This window comes from Dermacentor albipictus, chromosome 6 (genome assembly GCF_038994185.2).
Source record: "Dermacentor albipictus isolate Rhodes 1998 colony chromosome 6, USDA_Dalb.pri_finalv2, whole genome shotgun sequence".
Taxonomy (NCBI): domain Eukaryota; kingdom Metazoa; phylum Arthropoda; class Arachnida; order Ixodida; family Ixodidae; genus Dermacentor; species Dermacentor albipictus.
The window spans coordinates 117,334,255-117,361,653 of NC_091826.1; the positions used below are offsets into that span (position 1 = coordinate 117,334,255).

At 48.3% G+C, this 27,399-nt stretch overlaps 1 protein-coding gene across 11 annotated transcripts in view; it reads left to right on the plus strand.

Annotated features, from left to right (window-relative positions):
- LOC135916263 (uncharacterized) overlaps window positions 1-27,399 on the plus strand; it is a 303,600-nt gene that overhangs the window by 96,221 nt on the left and 179,980 nt on the right. For 10 of the 11 annotated variants that reach the window (XM_070520992.1, XM_070520999.1, XM_070521000.1 and 7 more), the window contains one exon: window positions 2,739-2,908. The exons of the other annotated variant lie outside the window; for it this stretch is intronic. The gene's annotated coding sequence lies outside the window, so the exon portion shown is untranslated. The remainder of the gene's footprint in view (window positions 1-2,738; window positions 2,909-27,399) is intronic. 11 annotated transcript variants of the gene reach the window in all.

Here is a 27,399-nt window from a genome sequence, read left to right on the forward strand (position 1 = left end):
CCTCTTAGGGACAACGGCACATGTGGACATTAAAATATCACGGTGAATGCGCGGCAGAATATAGAACGTGCAGCAGAGCGCGTGTATACCGTTGGACATAATATTGCTGAACTGACGCACTGGTATGCGGCGTTGTGATGTCGTGCATGAGTAATAACTGCCCAAAAGACGAGAAGTGGTGGTCGTGCTGCCGAATGCTTCGGCGGAAACGTTTTAGAACGTCTTCCTTCATTGTGTCTCCTTTAGACACCTTATAATGGCGCGCCGAAGCTATAGCACAAAAGAGAAAGGCGTGTCAACCATACGTATATGGAATGCTTATGTGAGTACATGTGACCAGTTGGCGGTTCTGATCACCCAGAGACAGGCGATGGGCGTGCATCGCCATTTATGAGTCACCCCCACCTGCAGACGCGTGGTGGCAGTAGGAGTCTCCTTATTTTCGTTTCTGTCATGCTAGGGACATGTTTATAATATATGATACACCATGCAGTACGTCATAATACATTGCAGCAAGCTCACAACCAAAGCGCAATCAACATCGCCGAACGCACATACATCCGCTGACGAAATCCTTGGCCTCCCCTTGAAGCGCCTTTAGCGTTGTAGAGCGGAATACTAACTAATCATGAATAATGATAATTAGAGCACGTAACACCAATTATCTTTTCCAAATGATCTCAATTCCAGGTGGCTTCATAGAAACTCGGGCACATTTCATATCACGTGTTGATTTCCTGTTCCTCCCGTCAGAAACAATATAACTACCAATAAGTCAGCGTTGAATTGTGGTGCAACAGTTAAGTGCCGCAAACTTAGCACATCCTTTTTTTTGGCCATAAACATTGGCAGCTATCCATTTGGTTAGCACATCATCGTACGATGTTTTTATTGCACCCCGGCATCAGCTGCCGCGTTTGGTTGCGGGAGAAATGCGAAAACAACCCTGTGCTTACATGTAGGGGTATTCAGGTGGTTGGAATTATTTCGGAGACCCCCACTTCGGCTTGCCTTATAAGCAGATGATTTTTACGCGTAAAGCATCAAACTTAATTTAATTTCATTTACTGTGGAGAGGCAACACCTGTTTAATAATTACTTAAAAGCACCTGCAAGCAGGTAATAACATCGTCATCATCATCATCATTTTATATCGCCACTTACAAGACATACCTATATTATTAAACCTATTACATTGAATTAAACAAGTATTAGTGTTTTTTCCTTCATGGGGATGCCCGCGAAATACTAAACCAAATACCAAGTGACATGCCCACTTGTGCGACATTATTCCAAGGCTCCCAAACGAGGCTCCCAAACCTATGAGCACTATAAGATGTGGCATGACGGTTAATGTAAAGAAAGTGAGGATGTTTATAGTTCATCTTTGTCCGGTTGAAATGACGGCCCAACTTCAGCGAATTATTTGACGTTTGCTATTCGATATACGTCTGGATACACGTTGTATTGCATTGGCATCACTAACCATATATTATAACTTACAATTATGCTTTTTCTTCGTACGTCGTGGATGTTACGGTTGCATCTAATATGAAACTACGTTCGCGTAAAAATCAAGAAAACTTAAGCTTAACAGACAATCACAAGTAAGCGTGTTATCGAATCATATTTCTTTCCTTCGAGCAAATACGTCGGCGCGTCCAATTATACTTGCTGTCGAACATTGCCACTATCGCTCTGAACCTATGAAGATCAAGTGACCCCTTTGAACATGCAGGTCATGCTTGGATCAGAATACCAGTTCTTGCACATTCTTGCGAGTGGCTGAGGTTACTTCAAGATGTTCATCATTGAATTTCCGAAATCATGGCGATGGCAAAAATGCGAACTGGAGGGTCCAAATATTTGTTAACGCAATAAAAAGACAGAATGGCGATCGCACCTAATAGTGTTCGCATAGCTATGCCAGTCATATCTCTCTGTGAATATTGGTAATATTTTAAACATAAATAATTCTTCTGGAAACGGGTGTGCGTTGCGCTTGAATGTGTGCGTACAACACGTCGATAATGTTCACCCAACGTTCGTTCACCCTTATTAACCCTATGTTGCTGCGGTGCGCATAAACACCATGCTCTTCGTCTCCTTGGTATGGGGCGAGATAAGTGCATCATGTTGTTCAGGCAGCTATCGTTCGGAATGTGTGTCAGCTCCAGTCATTTCGCCACTCTATGATCACCTTGCAGAACTTGTACACATTGTTCTTTTAGGCGCCATTCATCGTGAAGCTGTTACCTATTTCTGTTCTGTTGCTATTGCGCCTTTCAGTTTTGACTAATTGATGGAAATATTAAACGAGCCAGTTCACGGTCATAGCAGTTCATCATTTAGCCGAGGTCACGGGAATTCGCCCAATAAATAGTCGCTGCCGAAATCGCTGCGTCGCCGTTTCTACATGTGACAGTAGCCTTAACGTTTTTCTTTCATTCCAGGCGCTTGAAAAAATTCATAGATTTACAACTACAGCACTTTTGTCGAGCTATATATTGTCGCATTGTCGGGTCCGTTTGCCTCTTAATGAATAATTTCTAATTGTGCATTCTTATGCTAGGTACACCTAGAGTTCAAAGCTACTTGGTCCCCAATAGTTGTTGCAAATAAAACTGCACCTGCGTGAATACCATGAAGTGAATGAAGCTTAGGGGTTTATGGTGAAAACTGCTAGATAAATCCGCGACCAAAATGTAGTTTACTTTCGTTTTTCTTGTTCCTTACAGAGGACAACATTGTCATGTATGAACGTCTACTTCCAGAAAACGCCTTATTTGATGTCTTCCTCAACGCGAATAGACCAAAAATCGATGAAACGGATGGAGGGTACGTTGACCTTCTTGTCCTAATCCATCCAGACATTCCACCAACTGAAGTTACCGGCAATAACGTAAATGTAAGTGCAAGATTCCGAGCTTTATTTTGCGCTACTCGTAAAGCATTGTTCTCCGATGCAGTACGCAACAACCGTTCGACAGTAGATGACAAGGCGCTTTCATTTGTTTTTGGTATCATCGTGGCCCTCGTGTGATTGTTGTGTATCATTCTAATGGGACCACTGTTACGCGGTATTTTGTATTATCTCGTGGTTTGATTTTCTATTTAGTGGCCGGGGCCCATTTACAGAACCTATGCACACTTAGAAAAAACAATATGTAAAGACAGCATGGTACATTTGCCATTTAATAGGCACAGCACAAATTTCTGCAAAACCATGTTTTTCTAGCATCTTTGTTATTAATAATCAGTTCCTATAACATCCATGCACTTTTTCAAAAAGTGCCCGCGGACGACACTGCATACATTATCGGACATCTTGAGTGTACAATAGTAAGCAAAAGCCTTCGCACCAATGCGAGCATATGAGATGGGTGGATGGATGTATGCCGCGAGCTTCCCCTTTGAAACGGGGCGCTGCGTTGCGCCACTGAGCTTCTTTCCTTATTTTTCCGTATGTGTCAGCTACTTGATTTTTTTTCGACAAACAAAAGTTTCCCAGCATCAAGCTATCTGAACCACTAGCGGGAAATTTGTTATTGTAGGTCTGGGTTGTAAGTGGTCTGCCTATGTCTCTGCCACAAAACCACAAACAGCCTTTTAATAATCACTGTTGCGGACATGTTTACTTTCCCTCTGCTATCCTTGAACGCAAGTGCTACAAACAGGACAGGGTTGCCTAATTAAGCTAACAGCTGAGTATATATCTTCACATTCTAATAAAACATATTCCATCGTTTCCCTAGTTTCACTGCAGAAAGAACATACTTCCAATTCCTGGGTCTTTCACGCTTTGTAATCACGCGTCCTAACGTTTCCTACCGCAGCCTGATTTCGCTTCGAAAAGTAAAGAGCGTCCGTTGGCATTATCCTAAATAATTTCTTTCCTAATTTAGTTTTTTTACTTTTTCACTACTTATAGCCGTTTTGTTTTCCATTGCCGCCCCGCATGAGGTTATCTCAGCCTCTGTGCCTTTTTTTTCACGTGCCCTGTTGCCACATTGCCATTTCTTACATCCACTGTGAGGTAAGAATACTTTCTGGTACAAACATATTAACACTCTCCTAACCAATGTACGTTCTTTCATATCTGTCAGTCGTTCTGCGATATCAATTTTACTCTGAGCTTCCCTAATTTCAAGTATTGTCTCGACCATATATCACTTTGCAGTACGGCCTATTTAAGGTTTTCCCGCGAGCGCCCAATATGAGGCGCTCTATTGATCTGTAGTTGCCATCAGGTTGCGATTGCTCCTTCGATCTCCAGCAAAGAACCGCATTTCCATATGTAAGTCCTGGAACAACTACAACTTTCCACGTACCCCGGAGCACCTCATACCTATTGTATTTCCATCGCTCTCTGTGCTACATCGCGGCCGCATTTCCCTTCTCCTTCGTGTAAGCCAGACGAGTAGCAGGTAACAAAAAGCACTTTATTCCGAAACGCTGCCGGGTATATAAGGAGCGCTGCGATAAGTAGTACGCGTGTTGCACATGCGCACTGGTTGACTTCCAGGCATGATATTGCGCTCCACTACATCTTCCCTTCTTTGGAGAAAAAAAGAAGAAAAAAGGAGGAACATCGATGAACATTTTCATTTGCAAGCAAGGATTGCTTTCCTATTTACGTTCTGGAAGTGGATAACGTTGTGGCTCTTGGCGTACCCGTTCACTTCTTCGAAGTGGGGCTTGAATTGCGTCTGCTGGGGTACTTGGCACAGCCTGTCTGCGGATTTCTACTTCTGATTCAGCAGGCTGAGCAGCATCTGTGGCCCTGAGATGCTCTATCGTATGACGTAACTGCTGTCCATTGTCTGTAGCCACTAAGTAGGATCACGGTGGACCTGCAGGACCAATTGCCGCGGCCGGGGCCCACGTTCTGCTGTAGGTGTCGTATACGGACACTATGTTTCCGCTACGAAGGTCTGGCAAACCCGTGTCTGTTGTAGTAGTAACGCTGTTTATGTCGTATTTCTTGTAGTCGCTGACGAACTTCTTCCGTTGGTATCGTCTTGGGCTCCAGGTGACAGTTGAGAACCGGGAGTTGGCTTCTGGTGTGACGTCCCATGAGCCTTTGAGCTGGCGACTGCAACGGTTCGTCCCTTGGAGTATTCCGCCACTCCAACAACGCACTGTAAAATTCAAGGATAGAAAACGGACATTTCTTTACCAGATGTTTAGCTTCCTGAACGGCACGTTCTGCCAAGCCGTTGGCGCGCGGGTGGTACAGGCTAGAAGTGGTTTGGCTGATATTAAATTGACCTGGGAATGCTTCGAATGTTGCACTGTTGAAAGGAGGGCCGTTGTCAGTGCACAGTTTGACGAGAATGCCATGTGTCGCGAAGATTTCTGCACTTGCGTTGATTACAGCAGCAGCGGTAGTCTGAATAAACTTGAGAACCTCGAAGAGAAACGAGTAAGAATCTGCCACTATGAGGTAATCATTACCTTCGTGGTGAAAAAGAACGACCCCAACAACCTGCCATGGCAAACACGGTAGTTCGTGGCTCAGCATGGGCAGCCTTGCATTTCTTTTTTTTTGTAGTTCTCGCAAACAGCGCATGACTTCGCTACATCAGAAATGTTGGCGTTCATGTTTGGCCAGTACATTACCTGTATTGCTCTCGCCTTTATTTTGTCTTCGCCACAATGTGCTGCGTGGAGCAGGCTAATAACTTTCTTTCGTTTCAATGGAGGAATTAAAAGCTTGTTGCTTCTGAGAGGCAACGCATCCTCGATGTGTAGCTCATCACGATAGATCTAGTATGGCTTTAAGGCATCCGGGAGCTGCTGTTTGCTTTTGGGCCACTCTGTACTCGCGTAACGGCAGAGTTCAGTCATGAGGGTGTCCTTATCAGTCTGCGTTCTGATACTGAGCAGCTGTTGATCTGAAACAGGTAACGAAAAAACAACATTGACTGGAAAAGGCTCCCTTTCATCCACCAGCTCTGTTTAGCAAGGAAAGCGTGAAAGTTCCTTTCCTGGTTTGTATATCACGTTGATAGGGAATCTTTGAAGCTTTAGGCGCATCCGTTGAAGGCGAAGATGGCAATGGCAAAGAGGCTTCTTAGAAATCGATTGCAGTGGTCGGTGGTCTGATTCTACCGTGAGTAGTGGTTGATCGAGTATGTAGTCCTTGAATTTCATGCATCCATGAACTATGGCTAGGGCTTCCTTTTCAATTTGTGCATACCGCTCTTGTGTGGTATTTAAAGAGCGGGACGATTATTCGATGGGGTGGTCATCTTCAAAAATGACTGCTCCGACACCGTACAGGCTCGCGTCCACTAGGACTGGTGGAATGCTAGGCCTGGTGCTGTGGCAAGACTAGCTCGTAACTTTTGGAAACTGTTTTTCCTGTACTTCTGTTCGCGTCCAACCGACGTCATTCTTTAGTAGCTCCCGAATAGGTGCAGATGGGACTGACAGGTTTGAGATGAATCGAGACACATAGTTTATCATTCCAAGGAACACTTGAAGCTCCTAACGGTTCTTCGGCTGTGGAACTTGCATGATGTCGTGAACTCTGTCTGGGTCCAGTGACAGTCCTTCAGCGTTGAGGAGGTGGCCCATGTAAAGTAGACTTTCTGCAAGAATTGGTACTTTTTATTGAGCTTTAGATTACGTTCCCTACAGCGTTCAAGCAAGGCGGTGAGGTTCGTGTCGGGCTCGTGCCTTGTCTTTCCCCAGACCAATCTATCTATATATTGTATATCAATATATATAGCTACACCAGCCAAGCTTCCAACGACCTCGTGCATGGGGCGTTGAAAAACCTCTGGTGCTGGTGTGATGCCTAATGGCATGCGCAGAAATCTGTACTTTCCGAAAGCCGTGCTCATAGTGGAAACGCGTGAACTTTCTTCGTCGAGGGTTATTTGCCAGAACCCTGACGCGGCATAGACGGTGGAAAAATATTTGGCTCCTTCCAGCCGCGGCAGTACGTCGTCCAATCTAGGCATATGGTAATGCTTCCGCAAAATTGCCTTGTTTAAGTCGGAAGGATCCAAGCATATGCGTATCTTACCTTTTTTTATTACTACGACCATATAGCTAGACCACGAGCAAGGCTCTGTCATCTTTGCAATGACGCCATCGCGTTTCATCTCGTCGAGCTTCGCATTCACGGGCTCTTGGAGGGCGACGGGAATTCTCCACGCTGGTTTTATGGTTGGTCGTACATCGGGCTTCAGCTGCAGGCGATAGGCGATGCCCTCCATTTGTCCTATACACTAAAAGATGTCTTCAGAGCCAGATATGAGGATCTCAGACACTTCGTTGACGTTATCTCGGCGTTTTATCGGGTCCAGTTTCTTAGCGACGTGTCCGCTTAATGTAACTGGTACATCTTGGACAACAACACAAAACGTAACCTCGGTGCTTCGAGTCTTATTACAAACGAGCAGGTTTATTTTTCCGATTGCTTGTTTTGTGTGGCCGAAAAACGTACGCAAGGTTGCGTAACAGTTCTGCACAGGCGGCGCGGACAACTTTCGAAAGACCGTTTCTGGCATAACACAACAGTTCGCCCCTGTGTCTATCTCACACTTGGTCATGATACCAGCCACATTTAGCACTGACACCCAGTGCTCGTCACTCGTGAACGCTTGAACTTCCAACGCTTTAAGGATGTATGTCTCGTCGCCAGCCCCGTCTTCGCCACCAGTCATTTCCACCTGTCGCACGTGCCGTCTTTCTGGTCGTGTTTTCGAGCTTCGTGGGCGGCACACACTAGCAAAATGGTTTCGGCCATTACAATTTTTGCAATACCTCCCTATTGCTGGGCATCGTGCCGCTTTTTGGACGTTGTAAGCCACATTTCGGGCAGGTGGCAGTGTTTGCTTGTACAGCGTCAATGTTGTTTTCCGATTCAAAAGAAGTGCTGCCGCCCTGGTTGCCTCACATTTCAGCGACCTGTCCTTTGCTCTGTTCTTTAGCACGGCAAATCTCAACCGTTCTTGCGTAGTTCGGATATTCAGAAATAAGTCTCTGCTGCAGTTCTTTGTATCTTGTTCCAAGGAAGTTGTAGCTTTGTAGCAATTGCTACGATCAGGTGGATGTCTCATTTTCCCTTTTCTCATTTTCCCTTTATTCAAGGATTATTCTGCTGCGTAGAAGTCTATCTTCAATCTCGCCAAATTCACAGTGCGCAGCTAGAGTCTTCAGTTCTGTGAGCCATTCGTTAAATGACTCGCCCTCGCGCTGATTCGTGGAACCAAACCGAAACTCGCAATTGAGATTTGTAACTGGTCTGTAATGCTCTTCGAAGTTCTGCATTAATACTTTGCGATCATTATTCTGCTTCTCGTTTTCAAAATTCAGGGTGCTTTAAACACGCCTTGCATCTTCACCGATAGTCAATAAAAATGTAGCGGTCTGAACATACTGGGGCTGTAGACTCAGCCTTGTCGCTGATGCAAAAAGTTCGAACTCCCTTTTCCAGATGTTCCAGTTGTGGGAAATGTCGCCAGTAACGTCGAGTGGCTTGGGTGGTGGTAGCAGAGTCGAAGTCTTCGTTGTGGATTGTGGTTCTCGTTCCGGATGAGCCCTTGTCTCGTTCATGGGAATTAATACTGCTGTTAAGCTGGGATCCTATGGCAAACCTTTCCGCACGGGCAGGAACTAACTGCCGTGCCCACTTCTGACACCATGTAAGCCAGACGAGCAGCAGGTTACAGAAGCACTTTATTCCGAAACGCAGCCAAGTATATAAGGAGCGCTGAGATAAGCAGTGGGTTTGTTGCACATGCGCACTGGTTCACTTCCAGGCATGATATTGCGCTCCAGTACACTTTGGTGTTCATTTTTGGTTTCCTTATATCTATTGCCATCGCTAGGGTATACTCCTGGGTATTTGCATTTCTTTACCATAGGCATAGCACTATCCTATATTGACAGTGTCTGTTGACTTCTTTTTAATGCCATACATTTACCAAGTTTTTTAACGCTAAACTTTAATACAAATATTCCACTTTACTGTCGAAGAAATTAGCCAGTCGTTGAATATAACTTTGTCTGTCAGCGAGCAACGAAATGTCGTCGGCATGAAACAAAATGTGGGAGCTGCTGCTCTACAATCGTGCCCGCCTTACCTCGACATCGTTATCATCATCATCATCATCATCATCATCATCATCATCCTGGCTACGCCCACTGCAGGGCAAAGGCCTCTCCCAAACTTCTCCAACTACCCGGTCCTGTGCTAACTGTGGCCATGTTGTCCCTCCAAACTTGTTAATCTCCTTCGTCCACCTAACTTTCTCCAGCCCCATGCTACGCTTCCATTCTCTTGGAAGCCAGTCCGCAAGCCTTAAAGACCACCGGTTATTTTCCTCCTCATTACACGCCTGGCCCATGTCCATTTACTTTTCTTGATTTTAACTAAGATATCGTTACCTCGCGTTTGTTCCGTCACCGAATCTGCTGTCTTCTTATCCCTTAACGTCACACCCACCATTCTTCTTCCATATCCCAATTAAAGCAGAACCCGTCGTCAATTAAAGCAGAACCCTTTTCGTAAGCCTGCAGGTTTCTGCCCCGTACGTAAGTACTGGTAAGACACACCTGTTATACTTTTTCTCTTGAGGGATAATGACAGCCTGCTGTTCATTATCTGAGAATTCCTGCCAAACGCACTCCAGCCCATTCTTATTCTTCTGATCATTTCAGTCCCATGATCCGGATCTACGGTCACTACCTTTCTTAAGTAGATGTATTCCCTTACCACTTCCAGTGCCTCACTACCTATCGTAAACTGCTGCTATCTTCCAAGACTTCCAATTTTTAGACCCACCCTTCTGCTTTGCCTCTCCAGGTCACTGTGCATGCGTTGCAATTGGTTTCCCGAGTTAATAAGCAAGGCAATATCATCAGCGAATTGCAAGTTACTAAGGTATTCTCGAATAATTCTGATCCCTAATTCTTACCAGTCAAGGTCTCTAAATACCTCCTGTAAACATGCTGTGAATAGCATTGCAGAGATCGTATCTCTCTACCTGGCGGCTTTCTTTATTGGGATTTTATTGCTTTCTTTATGGAGGACGATGGTGGCTGCGGAGCCGCTATACATATATTTTAGTATTTTTCCATATGACTCCTTTACATCCTGATTCCGTAATGCATCCATGACTGCTGAGGTTTCGACTGAACCAAACGCTTTCTCGTAATCAATGAAAGACATATATAAGGGTTGGTTATATTCCGGACATTTTCTCTATCACCTGATTGATAGTGTGAATATGGTCTATTGTTGAGTAGCCTTTATTCTCGCCTTACGCACGAGAGAATAAACCCAATGTTCACTCTGTCTAGCGCCCTTTCTATCCTTACCATTCGCATCACAATGAGTAGCGGGGATAAAGCGCACATTTTTCTCAGTCATTTAGAGATATAACAACATTGCCGTATTGGTTACTAAAGCCTTCTCGCTCCAGAAGACCACACTAAATGAGGCGCATAACGTTGTCATTCGCTCCGGTAATATAAAGGAAGCAAGTGCGCTTGCATAGACGATAAGGGCTCCGCTGAATGCAGAACCACCAGCTGGACCCATTCTCTTCCTTATTATCTTTGTCATCTCTCAGTCCCCTGTCCTCTGACCGTTGCTCGGGCGTCAGCAGTGCGAGATAGTAGCGGCTATCTCGGCAGGCCTTCCGTTCCCGGCTGACCAATATCTCAATGTAACTCGGCAAAAGCCTATATATTGCCAAGCTGTGGTTGTTGACCTTGGCATTGGTTGATCGGGAGCTTCAGGCGAAAGACGCTGACTGCATAATAAACTTTTGGGTACTGACCGAGACAATGAACGGAGTCGGTTCTTTAACATCAATTTCGGGGCCAATGGCCTCGCAGTGAATGAGTCCGTACTGACGCGGAATATTTAGTATTTTGCGTGCTACCCTTGCGACACGCAAAAACAAAATAATTACGAAGAATATAACGCACTAAAACCGATTGAAAGGCAAGTTTTGTGGAACGAAATAACAGTTTTACAGTCAGAAGCCTCACACTTAAATAAAAGCAAAAGTAAATGGTTAGATAATATATTTATTTGCCGGGTAATTGCTTCACCAATTCTCCTCTTGGCAGAAAAGGAGGACCTTTCGCGGACACAGTGGAGACGTACCAATTTACTGACTTACTCCACCCCACCCCCCGAAATAGATTTGCGCAGTGCCAGCGCACAGCACTTCAGAAACTCACGGCTTACTCTTACTTTCCTCTGAAAGCGGCCGTCATTGCTTAGTGGCAATGATGTTAGATGCTACGGTCGAGGTTTGGAGATAGAACCCCGGCATCGGCGGCCGCGTTTCGTTGGGGGAAAACTGCGAAAGCACCCCAGCATTTAAATACAGGTGTACTCGGGTGGCTGGAATTATTCCGGTGACCCTCACTTCGGCGAGCCTTATAGTCAGAGGGTGGTTCTTACGCGTAAAGCGCAAATTTCATTTCGTTTCACTTACTGTGGAGAGCCAAGACATGTTTAGTAATTATTTAAGAGAACCTGCCAGCAGGTAAAATATTATCATCATTTTGAATCTCCATATAAAAGCGAGACCTATTATTTTATGAAACTGATTCCGTTACACAAATATTAGTGCTTTGCCCCTTCCTGGGGATGCCCGCGAAATAAAAAAAAAACAAATACCACGTGGCATGCCCGCTTGTGCGCCATGATAGCAGGGCTCCCAAACATTCCGCAAACAAACGAACATAGTATTTAGCCGATTGTGCTGCCGCTGCGCCTTCTTATCGCTATCACGTACCGCCACGAGGGAAGCACATCGCTGGCGTAAATCACATAGCCTACGCTTGCATCACGACTTTTACTTCCTATAAATTATCAAGTTTGGTCATCTTTCCAACAGACCGGCGCAACCGAAAGGCCGCGCCGGACATCGGTCCGAAGACCTCACAAAATCATTCAATAGGTAGTAGCGACGGGCGGTGTGTACAAAGGGCAGGGACGTAATCAACGCGAGCTTATGACTCGCGCTTACTGGTAATTCCTCATTCAAGGGGAACAATTGCAAGCCCCTATCCCAATCACGAAAGAAGTTCCACGGGTTACCCAGTCTTTTCAGACAGGGATAAAGACACGCTGCTTCCTTCAGTGCAGCGCGCGTGCGGCCTCGGACATCTAAGGGCATCACAGACCTGTTATTGCTCTGTTTCGTGCGACTAGGAGCCGCTTGTCCCTTTAAGAAGGTTGTAAGGTGCTGAGAACCCCACACCTATTTAATAGGCTAGAGTCTCGTTTGTTATCGGAATTAACCAGACAAATCGCTCCACCAACTAAGAACGGCCATGCACCTTTTAAGCGGCAGCACAATCTGCTAACTGCGGCGCTGCTGCCATCTTAGTTGAAGTACTTTGGTGCAGCGGTTGCGCAGAGGAAGAACACCCGCCTCGTGTGCAAGAGGTCCGTGGTTCGAATTCCGGTGCCGCGCAATTTTCCACCGGATTATAAAAAATCGCCGTGTTGAAAAAATTGCACAAACAGGCCTGGAGTGTGGCCTGATGCCGGTGACCAGAACCGGTAACACACTCCCTCACCAGAGCAGGATTGGTCACCCTGGTGCAGTACTTGGCCACAACCTCCTATATGAACACAACAATCAAACCCCGACCCTCAGTCCCCAGCAGCTGCGGAGCAACTGACAACGGCGGCGGTCAGACCTGCGACGCAGCAGAGGGGGCTAAGAATCCCTGACTCTGAACAGGCCGCCATTGGAATATGAACCTGGCAACGTTTCACGCTAGAACGTTATCTAGTGAGGTTATTCTAGCAGGGCTATTGGAAGAATTAGAGGGCAGTAAATGGGATATAATGGGGCTCAGTGAGGTTAGGAGGCCAAATGAAGCATATACAGTTCTAAAAAGCGGGCACGTCCTGTGCTACCGGGGCTTAGCCGAGAGACGAGAACTAGGAGTCGGATTCCTGATTGATAACAATATAGCTGGTAACATACAGGAATTCCATAGCATTAACGAGAGGGTGGCAGGTCTTGTGAAATTTAATAAGAGGTACAAAATGAAGGTTGTACAGGTCTACGCCCCTACATCCAGTCATGATGGCCAGGAAGGCGAAAGCTTCTATGAAGAGGTGGAATCGGCGATGGGTAGAGTGAAAACAATATACACTATACTGATGGGTGACCTGAATGCCAAGGTAAGCAAGAAGCAGGCTGGAGACAAGGCAGTGGGGGAATATGGCATAGGCACTAGGAATAGCAGTGGAGGACCCACTTCTCCGGTGATTCATGTTCCATAAGGGAGGCTTTGAGATGCCGGTGCAAACGTTCAACTAGTCCGTTGGATTGCGAGTGGTAAGCAGTTGTGCGAAAACGTGTCGTTCCGAGTAGTTTGAGTAGTTCGTTGAAGAGTGCTGAGTCAAACTGTCGACCACGATCTGTGATGATTGTGGATGGGCAGCCGAACCTTGCGATCCACGTAGACATGAAAACTGCTGCAACTGTGGGCGCTGAGATGTCAGATGTAGGTGTAGCTTCTGGCCACCGTGTATAACGGTCGATGCATGTCAGTATGTAGCAGTAACCTTTCGAAGATGGGAGAGGGCGGACGAGGTCGAGGTGTACGGTGTCAAAACGAGCATCTGATGGAAGAAAAGACTTGGCAGACGGAATCGGGTAACGCAGGATCTTCGAACGTTGACGCGACAAACAGCAGCGAACCCAATTGCGAACTTGCGCGTTTAGCCAAGGCCAAACGAAACGACTGGAAAGAAGCTTCTGTGTCACGCGTATGCCAGGGTGCGACAGGTTGGGTACGGTTTCGAATAGACGTCTGCGAAGGGATGCCGGAATGTATGGTCTAGGTGTGTCGTTAGAAGTGTCGCAGACGACGGATGTACCATCTGGGGTCACAACGACTTCTTCCAGTTTCAGGGACGTTGGCGAAATCCGGAATGTACGAAGTTCAGTGTCGTCACGCTGTTGACTGGCGAGTAAGTCGGCTTCGATGATGAAAGGTTCCGGTGTCAACGTGGAAACGACATCGACACGACTCAGAACGTCGGCTGGAACGTTGTCGGCGCCCTTGATGTGGCGGAATGTTGCTGTAAACTCGGAGATGTAGGAAAGGTGTCGAATCTCGCAGGGCGAGTAACAGGACGCCGAGGGATTCGTTGCATGCACAAGGGGCTTGTGGTCAGTCAAGACAGTGAATGCACGGCCTTCGAGGAAATGGCGAAAATGCTTGATAGCCAGGAAAACAGCGAGTAATTCACGGCGTAATACGCTGTAGCAGGACTCTGTACCGGCAGCAGCATCGGCGTCGCACGAGAGATGACGTAAACGCTCGCGTCTACACGAGGAACGAGCGGCTGGCACGCTCCGGCACGGGCTAGCGATCAGGAACTGTGACCTTGTTTAGTGCCCGGTAATCGCCGTATGGGCGCCAGTCTCCCGTCTTCTTAGGCACCATGTGAAGTGGTGATGCCCAGTTACTGGAGGAAGGGCGGATGATTCCAAGTTGCAGCATGTGTTCGAACTCCGCGCGAGCGATATTGAGTTTCTCCGGGCACAAACGCCGGGGTCGGAAATAGACCGGTGGGCCGGAGGTGACTATGTGATGGCACACGTCATGCTGTAGCGGTTGCGTCCAGTCCGGCAGGCGCGTCAAAGTGGGGAACTCGCGTAGGAGCTTGGCGAAAGGTTCGTCCAACATGGCAGAAATGGGCGCTATGGGCGATGTGCCTGATGATGGGACGCCAGGAATGGATAGCTGGGTTACGGAGTCGATGAGACGGCGCCGTTGGATGTCCACAAGGAGTCCGTAGTTATGCAAGAAGTCTGCTCCAATGACTGCATGACGGACGTCTGCAACCAGGAAAATCCAGTGCAACGCTCGTCGAAGGCCAAGGTTTAGCATGACGGAGCATGACGAGAAAACTGGAATCCTGGTGCCGTTGACGGCTTGCAAAAACGACACAGGTGTCGCTTTTGGGTGGGAGTGTTGGGCGGCAAGAATGCTGACGTCAGCACCTGTGTCGACTAAGAATCATTGTCCCGTAACTCTGTCCGTCACGTAGAAAAGGTGACTTGTGTGTTGGGCCGGACCATTCGGCGCCGTTAGAGGTCGGCCGGCCTGTTTCCCTGCCAAGCGCAGGGACGCCGACAGTGACGAGCGTCGTTTCCAAAACGGCTGTGGTAGTAGCAAACGCCAAGCGTTGTAGTTGAGGTTTCATTGCGGGTGCCCGTGCGTCTTGCTCTGTTGGAACTGCGGCTGCGTGGGCGACGAGATGTGCTGCGATGTTCCGCTCCACAGATGATGCGTTCCAGGCGCTCACACAAGGAGTCGAGCGGAGATGGCACTGCGGAAGAGTAGGGAAGAGTTTGCAGAGTGGTTGTATTGTCACCCGGAGACAGTGACGTGGCTGCGATGGTTGGGGTGGCTACTTTTATGACTTTGTCGGCCAAAGCGGCAAGTCCGGTAAGGTCCATGGTAGAGGCTGTCGCCAGCACCATCTGCACTTTAGCCGCGAGTCGTTGCAAAAACAATTCGCGCAACTGCGTGTCGTCGATGGATCTCGCGTTGTTTCCGAGCAGCTGGTTCATTCGGCGAAAAAGTTGACTAGGGCGTCTGTCGCCGAGTTCTTCAGCGGACAGAAGCTGCTGGATGCGAGAACGCTGTGAAGCTGCAGTGCGCTGTAGCAGTGCTGCCTTGAGATCGTCATAGGCGGCGGCAGACAATTGAGAGTTCAACAAATCCGCTACCTCGTCAATGGCGGCGGGCGAGAGCGCTACGACGGCGTAATGGAACTTCGAGGCTTCAGAGCGGATAACAGCGACTTGAAATTGCGTTTCGTCCTGAAGAAACCACGCCGAAGGATGCTGGTCCCAGTACTGTGGGAGGCGGACAGCGATGGCGGAACAGGAGGGCTCACCGCGTTCCTCGGAAGGGTTCTAGCCTTGAGCTCTCGTACCGTCGGTCTGGTCCATAGTCGTCTCTACCACAACTCTGTTAGACATGATACCAGTAAGCTATCGCAGGAGACGAAAGATCTGATCATGAAACGCATATGTGTGAAAGTCTCTAACCCTACAGCTAGAACTTTCGAAGTTCTACCACTTCGAACTTTCGAACTTCGGGAGCCACCGTAGTCCTCCGCAAAGAAAGCAACAAAATCCCAAAAAGAAAGCGTCAGCTAGGGAGACATGATCTCTCCAACGCTATTCACGGCATGTTTACAGGAGGTATTTAGAGACCTTGATTCGGAAGAATTGGGGATAAGAGTTATTCGAGAATACCTTAGCAACTTTCAATTCGCTAATGATATTGCCTTGCTTAGTAACTCAGGGGACCAATTGCAGTGCATGCTCACTGACCTGGAGAGGCAAAGCAGAAGACTGGGTCTGAACATTAATCTGCAGGAAACTAAGGTAATGTTTAAGAGTATCGGAAGAGAACAGCAATGTACAATAGGTAGCGAGGCACTGGAAGTGGTAAGGGAATACATCTACTTAGGGCAGGTAGTGATGGCGGATCCGGATCACAAGACTGAAATAATGAGAAGAATGAAAATGGGCTGGGGTGCTTTTGGCAGGCATTCTCATATCATGAACAGCAGGTTGCCATTATCTCTCAAGAGAAAAATGTATACAGCTGTGTCTTACCAGTACTCACGTACAGGGCAGAAACCTGGAGGCTTACGAAAAGGGTTCTACTTAAATTGAGGAGAACGCAACGAGCTATGGAAAGCAGAATGATCCGTGTAACGTTAAGGGATAAGAAAAGTGCAGATTGGATGAGGCAACAAATGCGAGGTAATGACATCTTAGTTGAAATCAAGAAAACTAAATGGACCTGGGCAGGAGATGTAATGAGGAGGGAAGATAACCGATGGTCATCAAGGGTTATGGACTGGATTCCAAGGGAAGGGAAGCGTAGCAGGGGGCGGAATAAAGTTAGGTGGGAGGGTGAGATTAAGAAATTTGCAGGGACGACATGGCCACAATTAGTACATGACCGGGGTTGTTGGAGAAGTTTGGGAGAGGCCTTTGCCCTGCAGTGGGCGTAACCGGGCTGATGATGATGATGATGATGATGACGACAATCTGCTGACTTCTGAAAATTATTGAATGTTTAACGGCCTATACCACCTTTGGGAGAGCGTCGGGCAGCAAAAAGACGAAGAAAAAGATAGTGCCAGCGAATTGTAGACGCAGAAGAAGAAAAGGTCGACGAACACGGGGCAAGCGTGGGGGTTCTAATGATTCGTTGGGTAAATGTTGATTGTATCCCTGTATTTTGTATCTTTCCGTGTCGGCTTTCGTATTCATTACTCACTCATTTCATATCTTATTATTATCGCATTTAACGTCCAATTGTGTCGGCGTTGTTTTGCATACGTTGAGCTTGTCTTCTTAGACACATGGCTGAGCGTTCTCTTCAGCAAGAGGCGAAGGGTTAATATTCGGAGATTGTGTGGTCTATGGTGCAATGTGGTTGATTACCGTCGATTGGAGCTACTTACGCCCGTAACTATAATTTTACCTACTGTGCGACTTATGCTCTCTTCTCGTGGACATGATCCCTTCTGCCTTCTGGGCACCATCGCCTAGCACGAGCGCTGTTTATTCCTTGGAAACTTACTCTATTTTCGAGATGCCATAGCTTTGCCTCAGCACAATCTCATCTCCGGCGGTGCACCTTTACAGGGGTAAAGCACATGGCGATTAATTTTGGTTTCTGTGGATATATCGCGCATCTCGGTAAGCGCTGAAACATTTTTCCTTTTGCTTACTTTTATGCGTCGCATATTGCAATCACTCAGTTCAGCCCTTGGGTGCGGCCGGGCAGCCACCAACCACGTGACGTGACGTCACGACAACCGGAGGAAAAGCTGGGCCCCAACTCGCACGCTCGCGCGCGGCCGCTGCCACCACCTGACTCCCGCTCCTCCCGCTAGGGGCGCTGCGCCGGTGCGTGACGCGAAAATCGAGTGCCGCGAAGCGATACCTCGCTCTCAAAAAAAAAAAATGACCGCGCAATATGCAACGCATTCTTGGCTTAACCAAGCTGAGCCTGGCCATTTTTTTCACACGTTTTAAGGGCTGTTCAAATTTCCCTAAATATATCGTGAATCTAGCCGCGTTCATGGCCGCATGCGTACTGGAGACTACGAAGCCTCGATGATAGAACCACTAAGAAATTCTTTGTCGTACCACCGGCAGCGATCAGCAGAACCCCGTATGCCGCAGATAATTCAACCACGTTTTCAGACATTTGAGATAGACGAAACTGACTTAGACTGACACTACTGATATGCCTTGCACTGCCTTGCGAGTGAAACCTCCCCTTCCCCCCATAAAAATTGTCGCTCAATAGAAAGAGAAAGAAATTATGAGAAGATTTGCAGTATCGCGTTCCAAAGTATGTGAAGTTTAAAACAGTTGCAAAGTTCCCATACTCATTTTCATCAAGTAAAGAAAGTCGTTGGTTGCGTCAATTTATTACTTCTATTTTTGCACATATATTTGTTTTTGCTGGTTTCCGCTTATACTCCTGTAGATCACGAGCATGCGTTCACAACGGCTAAATTGCAAGCATTGCAAGTGTGGCGCAAATGTCATGTGAATATCTTCCCCACGCCATGTCTACCAACAATGTATAACTGATCGCAGACACATACACATAACCTTAAAGGAGGCGTCGTGTAATCGCTTTCTAACCGAAGGGCAAGGCCGCTTCCAAGGTCGCCTATTTTACGAGCGGCTCAGAACCATATTGTTTGGCGGCCAGTCTCGCACCTCGGAAGATGGGCCCTTTGGGTGAAAATATGTGCCAATGCATCCTACTCCCATGTGATGCCTCAGCCTTGGGCGGCGCTTCAGTATCAGTCTCTTTTCATTCGGAAAGAATTTTCCAATGCTTTATTGCTCTTTAAGGTGGTCTTGAAATTCGCCGAAAATATATCGTGTAACATATGGCGATCAGCAAAACTCGCCGATGGCGGATAAACCAGGGGTTCTCTTAGCCACGTAATCCCATCTGGGCTGTACTTTTCGGCAATGAAGTAGCCTCGCCGCCAGTTGCCGTAATGGGAAGTTCGGATCCTTCTATGACACTTTTGTTTTAATCAGACGATAGGGAGCTTGAATTTTTCCTCGTCCTCCAGTGCACTACTTCTACAGGCTTGAGGGACACCAGCAAAAGATTCCGAGAGTGGGTGAGGTACTACTAATCCAAGTATAACGAAATTGGGAAAGCTCATTAAGCTTCAACAAAGGCGCTCCTTCAATGAAACATGAATTGGCCAACCTGGTGCAGTATTAGGCCACTCCCTCCGTTATAATTCCCACAATCAACATGGTATTTGTGCGCACACCATCGATATCTGGAGCGATACCCCGACGTCACCATTCAAGGGTTTAAAAGCGGCGCTCGACGCTTCACTCGTCAGTGGGCAAAGTGACAGCGATGACGACACGATGTTGAAACGCTATTTCTGCATTGTGCAGCAATGTTATTCCCAAAATTCTCGATGCTTTAAACTGGACAATCGATCCTTGCACTGTTTCTTTGCCCAGAAGACGCGGCTGATTATGCTTTATGCCTTCTACTGCAACAATGGCCTTTTGTTGAGTGGAGACGTGGAGACGAATCCTGGTCCCTCCAAAGTTGATCCCTCAAAAAATCTCGGCAATTCATCGAAAAATAATGATTCCAGTAACAGTTCTTCTGAACGATCTACGCGCTCCACAATGACCACTCAACATTCGGCTACTGCGGTATGTTCGACCGAAAAGGTTGACATTGTCTGTATGCTTACTGAGGTACTTGAACGACAAAAGGTCATGGCTGAAGACCTTGCCAAAATTAAGTAATTTCAAGCTTCTGTAAACTCGCGTTTTGATGCGCTAGAAAACCGTGTAGCAGTACTTGAATCGCCTACAACAGGTCAAAAGGTTGATGCCAATGTTTGCGATCTTCACTGCTCCGAGGTTAAAGCACTAACTGGAACTTTCGCTCAGCTGGTTGCCAAGAATGACGACCTTAACCGATCCCGTCGCCAGAACATCAATATACACGGCTTGGATGAAAAACCGGATGAAAATGAGAATTTGCTAGTGGGGTTGCACAGATACCTTCTGATATGCTGCAAATTACGCCCCCACACATTGAGCGTGGCCACAGGATTGGTGGAAAGCCCAGAGAGCGTCCACGCCCAGTTATTCTGAAGCTGCTGGCATTTCGGGAAAGTTTTCGGTGATGAAAAACATCTCGATGCATAAGGAATCGCAATATTGCATCACTAAGGATTTTTCAGCCAGCGTTTGTGCAGTCCGGAAAAAATTTGGGATGGCTCAGAACGTTTTCGAATACAGGGATCTATTGTCAAGCTACGTTATGATTACGTTTTTATCGACAAAGTGCGCTACAGTTGGGATGGCGTGTCCAATGCCCTTATCAGAGACCCGAAATCCTTCATCAACAAAACATCTCGGTCCACACCGCCCTATTCGTCAGCTACAGTTAAACCTTCTGAGTCACTGTGGTGTGTGTATTGCGCGACATGGTGCGGTGGTCAGAAAGGACACAAGGAGACGACAAGGAGTGTCGGGAAGCAGAAAGAGGAAGAAGGAAAAATTTTCCTCTAGAATACCGTTATTGTCTCCCTTTCCGTCCTGCTATATAGGCAAAGAACCCTTTTTTACCGCTAAAGTTATCCTGCATTTCTTGAAAGATGTGGTCTTGCATGTTAATAGCCCAAATGTTTCCTAGCACATCCTCTGTACAGAGGATGGTGCTGTGTTATTAGTCTTTGTACAGCACATGTCTTCCGGACCTTGCGCTTCAAGGAATCTGTTAGGGCAGTAGTGCTTTTCGAATTTTTATCCAAATGACCAATCGTACATCGCAACTCTTTTACAATGCACCTTTCGCGTCCTTGGCACACTTCATAGTCATTATCATAGTTTTCTTACATGTAGCTCTTACGCACCTTACAGTGGCCATCTTTTAGGCCCCTTTACAGCCCCATAACATTCATTGCTCGTAATATAGTGCTTGACTTTGATATAATTGCCATTGGCTTGGCGCTCTTTGGCCAAAAGTGGCCCTTGCCATAAAACTTCACACAACATCATCATCATCATCTTCATCATCATCATCATCATCATCAATTCTTCTCATGGCGGAAAATGAGCTTTTGCGTATACAGGCGAGATATATACAAGGGAGTAGGCTGTACAAACTTAGAAACATTTGCTTGCTAACTGAAATAACAGGCATTATGTCAGCGACCACACGCAAACATGAATGGATGGATGGAAAAAACTTTATTTTCGTCAAAACGCATGTGCGGACAATTCTGTGCTTGATGGCCATCAGCTCATGGCTGACGGCGACCTGGGTGGCCCACTCCACGGCCCTGGTCTGGACGACAGGGTCTGAGCTGGCCAACACGGCCTCCCACTGCTCGAGAGAAGGATCACGCATAATATCCGCCGGTGGCGGCGCTATGCTACAGCTCCATAATATATGGTCATAGGTGGCCAGTTCCTGGCACCATTTGCATTCCGGCTGAATGACCGGGTAGATTTTGTTTAACACGTATGGGTTATAGAAAGATCTCGTCTGCAATCTTCACCAGACGCTTTCCTGCGCCTTCACGAATTGCTTGTCCGGTGGAGGGTAAATTCACCGCTCAAGTTTGTAATGGTTAGTAATGTCTTGAAAGGACACCAGGCCATCTCTCGTGGACCTCCCTGGAACGTCCGGCTCACCTGCTCGGCTGACGAAACCTCGAGCATTCATGTGAGCCGCCTCGTTCCCAGGGTTCCCACAGCGGGCCGGTACCCAGACAATTTCCACCTCCGTAGTCCCTCGCCCCGTGGCCCGATTTAGTAATCCTGCCGCTGTGACAGAGATTCTGCCGCTCGCCAAATTTCGGATGGCTGTTTTAGAGTCGCTGAAAATCAGGTCAGCTTCAGTATTAGCTATAGCTAGCGCTATCGCCGCCTCCTCTGCAGTTTCTCAGGAGCGGGTTTTGACTGATCCAGAGGTGACTAAGCGTCTCCGCCCGTCCCCCACCGCAACTGCAAATGCATCCTTGTTCTTATACTCGGCGACATCTACGTAGACTGCCCCGTTGTACTTCCCGTACTTAGCATGTAAAGCTCTGGCTCTTGCCTCCCTACAGTTCTCGTGATGTATCGGATGCATATATTTAGGTAAAGGTTTTATGTACAAGCCCTTGTGCATTTCTCGCTTCACCTGAATTTTCATGTCCCCAGCAGGAGGATCAACTCCAATGCCGATCCCTTCTAATATATCCCTCCCTACTTTCGTTTTGGAAAGTCTACTGAGTTGCATCGCCAAGTGTGCCTCCCGCAGTTCTTCCAAGGTGTTGTGCACCCCTAATCCCAGCAGCCTTTCGTTAGAAGTATTGTTAGGCAACCCAAGATCCGCCTTATACGCCTGTTTAATCATAGCCTCCACCTTGCCTTTCTCCGTCGCGTCCATCTTCATATAAGGCGTCGCATACACTATTCTACTGAGCACAAACGCCTGTACCAGCTTACACAAGTCTTTTTCCTTGACGCCTTCTTTACGATTGGCGATTCTCCTGATAAGACTCACGGTAGCATTGACAGTATTTTTGAGCCTTTCCAAGGCCTCCCTATTCTTCCTGTTAGTCTGCAGATACAGCCCCAGGATCCTGATCGTTTGGACCTCAGCGACCGGTACACCCCCCACTTTCACCTTCAGTGATGGTGGCGGCACATAGTGCCTCGCATTTATCCCTCTTGGTTTATGCTTAATCACAAAAAGCTCGGACTTTAGCTGAGAGCACGAGAGTCCTGCCTCCCCCGCTAGCTCCTCCACAATATCCACTGCCTGTTGTAAAGTTTCCTCCAATTGTGCGTCGCTTCCCCTTGTCACCCATAGAGTAATGTCATCCGCATAAAATGTAGGTTTAAGTCTCGATATCATTGCCAGCCTGGGTGGTATTTTGATCGAGGCGAGATTAAACAAGAACGGCGATAAAACCGACCCTTGCCTGCCCCCCAACGGGAAAGAATCCCATTTAAATTCTCCGACTACAATCTCCGCAGTCCTACCCTCCAGAAATGATCTGATCTATCGGAAGGTTCTATCCCCCGGTCCTATGTCCAATAGGTTCCATAATATGGCCTCATGGGTGACATTGTCAAATGCCTTTCTGAGGTCGAGCCCCAAGATAGCCTTGGTGCCCGTGCCGTACCCAGGATGAACCACGTCCTTTTTGAGCTGTATCATGACGTCCTGCGTTGATAAATTAGCCCTGAAGCCAATCATCGTTTTAGGTATCAACTCCTTGTCCTCCGCAAAACCTGAAGCCTGTTGAGGACCACATGCTCCATCAATTTGGCCAAGCAGGACGTCAGCGAGATGGGTCGAAGATTCTCAATACAGTTCTTCCCTGGTTTAGGAATAAATGTAATCCTAGCATGCTTCCACTCTGCCGGGATCTCCCCGGCCACCCAATATTTGTTCATTAAGTCCGTGAACGCCCCCACCGACTTGAAATCCAGGTTCCTCAGCATTTTATTAGTAACCCCGTCCGGACCCGCTGCCGACGTAGTACGAAGCTGCCCCATTCCAAACTCCACCTCCACCACCGTAAAGTCCGCATCTAATTCGAGGTTTTCCTCTCCCGAGTAATCCGGCAAGAAACCGCCCGCCTCGCCGTTTATGTAATGACTTCGGAGTTCTTGAATAAACTCCCCAGTCGTGCCTTGATACTGATGAACTAACCTAGCCATTTGACCCTTCTGCGCCGACTTGGTTGCCGCCGGATCTAAAAGGTGCCTCAACAACTGCCATGTTTTTTTTTAATCCGAACTACCCATTCATCCTGTCACAAATCTGCCCCCATTGTTTGAACTGCAAGTCCAACGTGTAGGTTTCGATTTCTCTTTCTAGCTTGGCCACCTTCCTACGGAGGACCCCATTATGCTTTTGTTTCTTCCACCTCCGAAGGAGACTCGCATGCGCTTCCCACATGTGTAACAGTCTAGAGTCCGCCGTAAAACCTTCCTCCACCGTCGGAACCTCTTCTGTGGTACCGTTCACGTCCTGCTTGAGCGCCTCAATCCAGGCTCCCAAGTCCTCGATTTCCCCGCTCACTGTGTCTTTCCTGACATTCTGCAATCTGTCCCAATCCGTCACTCTAGTTCCTTTTACCCTGTCTTGGTGCTTAGCAGCACTAAATACCGTGCAAAAGATATAGTGATCACTGCCCAGTGGCTGTCCCGTGTTTACCCACTTTGCATCCCTACTACCGTTAACAAATGTGAGGTCCGGAGAGGTGTCTGTGCTAACGCTTATGCCTATCCTCGTATGATCTAGCGGGTTGTTCAAGATTGTCCATTGTAGGTCCTGAGCTACCCGCCAAAGCCTATTTCCCTTTGGAGTGGCTCGGACGTAGCGCCGCTCCGGATGAGGCGCGTTGAAATCTCCAACCACGATGAGTTGAGCCCTAGCCACTAGCCGCTGCGTCTTTATCAAGAGGTCTGGCAAGCCCAGCCCTTTATCTTTAGGAGAAGAATATACATTAAGTACAAAGAGAATCTTATCGTCCTTCCTTTTGGGCAGAACCTCTAGCAGGATGTAGTCCTCTCTGCTGCTCTCTATGGTATGCTGAATCACCGTGGCATTGCGATGGACTAGCACTGCCGTGAAGACGCTCGATACACCCCCCCGATCAATCTCTGGCGGTGTAAATGCCTTAAATCTCGGTAATTTCTCCCAGCCACTAGCCTCTTGCAAAGCTATAAGGTCAGGCTTACTGTCCAGATTTGGTATGTGCAATTGCAGGTTCCCCCGCTTGCGACGGAAGCTCCTGCAGTTCCACTGCCAAACCTCAATTCGCTGGGGAGGGGCCATGAATAGGCACTAGGTTCACTAACATCGGCGCTTGGCCGACTACGGGAGGCAATCTAGCCTGTAGCGTAGCATTGAGCTGTTGAAACATGCCCATAACCTGTCTTTGGAAAGACCGCATGTCATTGGTGAAGGCGTCAAGACGCTCCGCAATCTTGTCTAGTCTGGCTTCGATCCTGTCGACCCGAGCTTCCAACCTATCCTGTCTATCCTCTACTTTTCCTATTCTGTCCGCAAGGGCAGACATTTCCCCCTTAAGACTAGTGCCTTTCACGACTGGCTGCGGCGTGTCCGCCATTGAAGTTTCTGCCACTCTTTTTGCATTAGCTCCCTCATCCGCCGATGGCGGCCTCTTAAGCTACCCCCGATTCTCCACTTCCATATCTGTGCTCTCGCTCTCGTGAGAAGCAGTCGCCTGTGCCGCTTTCAGTGGGGCCTGGACCACCGGCGTCTGTACCCTTTGTCCTTTGTCGCTTTTAAGCGCGCGTTCCATCTCTGCCATCCTGACTTCCATCTTTTTAATCGTCTCAGCCTGCTGCTGCACCTGTCTTTGTAGCTCCTTCTCTCGAGCAGTCTCACTCTGGGAGGCCACGTAGGGCCAGCTCACCTTTTTTCTCGTGGCACTGGGACTTCTTCCATGACTGGAACCCTGTTCTCCTTTGCCACGCTTGGGTCCGGGCAGTGGTGGGAAGGAAGGGGACTGGTCCCTGCTCTTGTTATCGCCTCCCGCACCGCTGGATGACCGCTTCCTGGGCCTCGAACGCCGCTCCTCCTTGTCAGTTTGGCCGTTGTCCTCACTGCCCTGCTGCAGGCCCGTCGGCTACTTACGGGCCAGACGAAACTTGCGGTTCCGGCTCCCCGTGTTGTGCGCCCCATGGCACACGATGCAGTCCGGAGTGCAGGTCAGCGGCTCTCCTTCCGGTGGCGCAGGGTGATCCTTTCCGCAACGGCGACACAGATTAGTCTTCGGACGATAACAAACGTCCGCCGGATGTCCCACTCGTCTGCAGTTATAGCAGGTCTCGACTAACTCTCTGTACGGAATCACCGTGTACAAACAGTTCCAGTAAATGACCTGCCAGGGAACATGCTTTCCCCCAAACGTTATCTGAATCGCCTTCGACTTTCCCAAAGGTCTGGCATCCAAAATTTCTATGCCGTCATTCCTCTTCGAGAATCCCGCCCAAACTTCTGCCATTGGGCATCCGTTGTACGCGTTGTAAATGACTCCGCGCACAGAGTTCTCCGGCGCCGCCACGTACTCCGAAATCTCAAGGTCATGACCGCTCAGCTGGAGCGTCTTTACATTCGCGTATGCACCACAGCGATGTATACACGGCGTGCTCACCGTCATCGTGTTATTTGTCTCGTTGACCCGCACCAGGCCTTCCTCCGCCACAGTCGCATCCGTCAGCTCCGCTGCCGCTCTCAAGGCTTATCCGAGTTCCCTTGAAGTCACCATTCTCAAGTCCCAATTCTTGGGTCGGCACACAACCTTTAAGTCCTTGGCTGGCATCTTCTGAAACGGTCCCCGTTTCTTCCACTCCGGCGGTTTCCCGCGCTTGACTTGTTCTTCTCCGTCCGTCTGGCGCCCGTCGCTGCCCGCCTGCTTCTCGCTAGGCCTACTCTCGGGATGGTTCCCTGTATACAGATTTCTTGAATTGATCTTGAGCCCGCAAAACCCAGGCCCATTCTCCCGCCTCGAACTCTTCGGGCGTTATAGTATCGTCCTCAACGGAGTACTCCAGTGTCTTCAGGCTCACAGAGGCCCACAACCACAAGTCACCGCCCCAGAGCCCGGTGCCGTCGGCGGCGGCTCGGCCTACTGATGAGGCCTAACTTTGCCGCGCGGTGGTTGAGCACGAAATGCGCGGAAAAACCCCTAAAAAGGGAGCAAACTTGCCGAAATTAGGTGTCCGCAGGGACAGGGCAACTTCCTGTGGACAATCCCGCCAAAAGCAAGTCCACAGCGCAGGGAGTTCCACCGAAAAACGGTCTCAAAGCGGGAGCCCATGCGGAGCACGTCCGCGATCTTCGACTATTGCGTCACTCAAAACTGGCGAGAACAGACAATGTGCACAAAGGTACGAGTGGTCTCCAGGTCCGTTTGAAGATGTGGCGTGCGCCAACCCGCGCGGCCGTGCTTCCCGAGCTTCCTGTACTTGCTTTACTGCATATATCGTGCGAGATTGAGCCGTGATTGACAGTTACCCTTGAATCCGGTCGCGAAAGGCGCACATGAAGCAGGAGCACAATGCCGCCCTCCCCCCCCCCCCTCTCTAACTAACAAAACCACACCTTCTTCCGCACGACGGAAGACGGAGCTCCTTCTCTCCGCTTTCTTTTTTTTTTGCGCGCGTCAGATTGAGCCGTGACCGTCGGCTTCCATCGCGTGCTTGCACTCGCACATTGAGCATATGACGTGCGGCGACAATGTTATCGGCCTATACGGGACATCATGGTGACGGCGACGGCAAAAATGCGAACTGGAGGGTC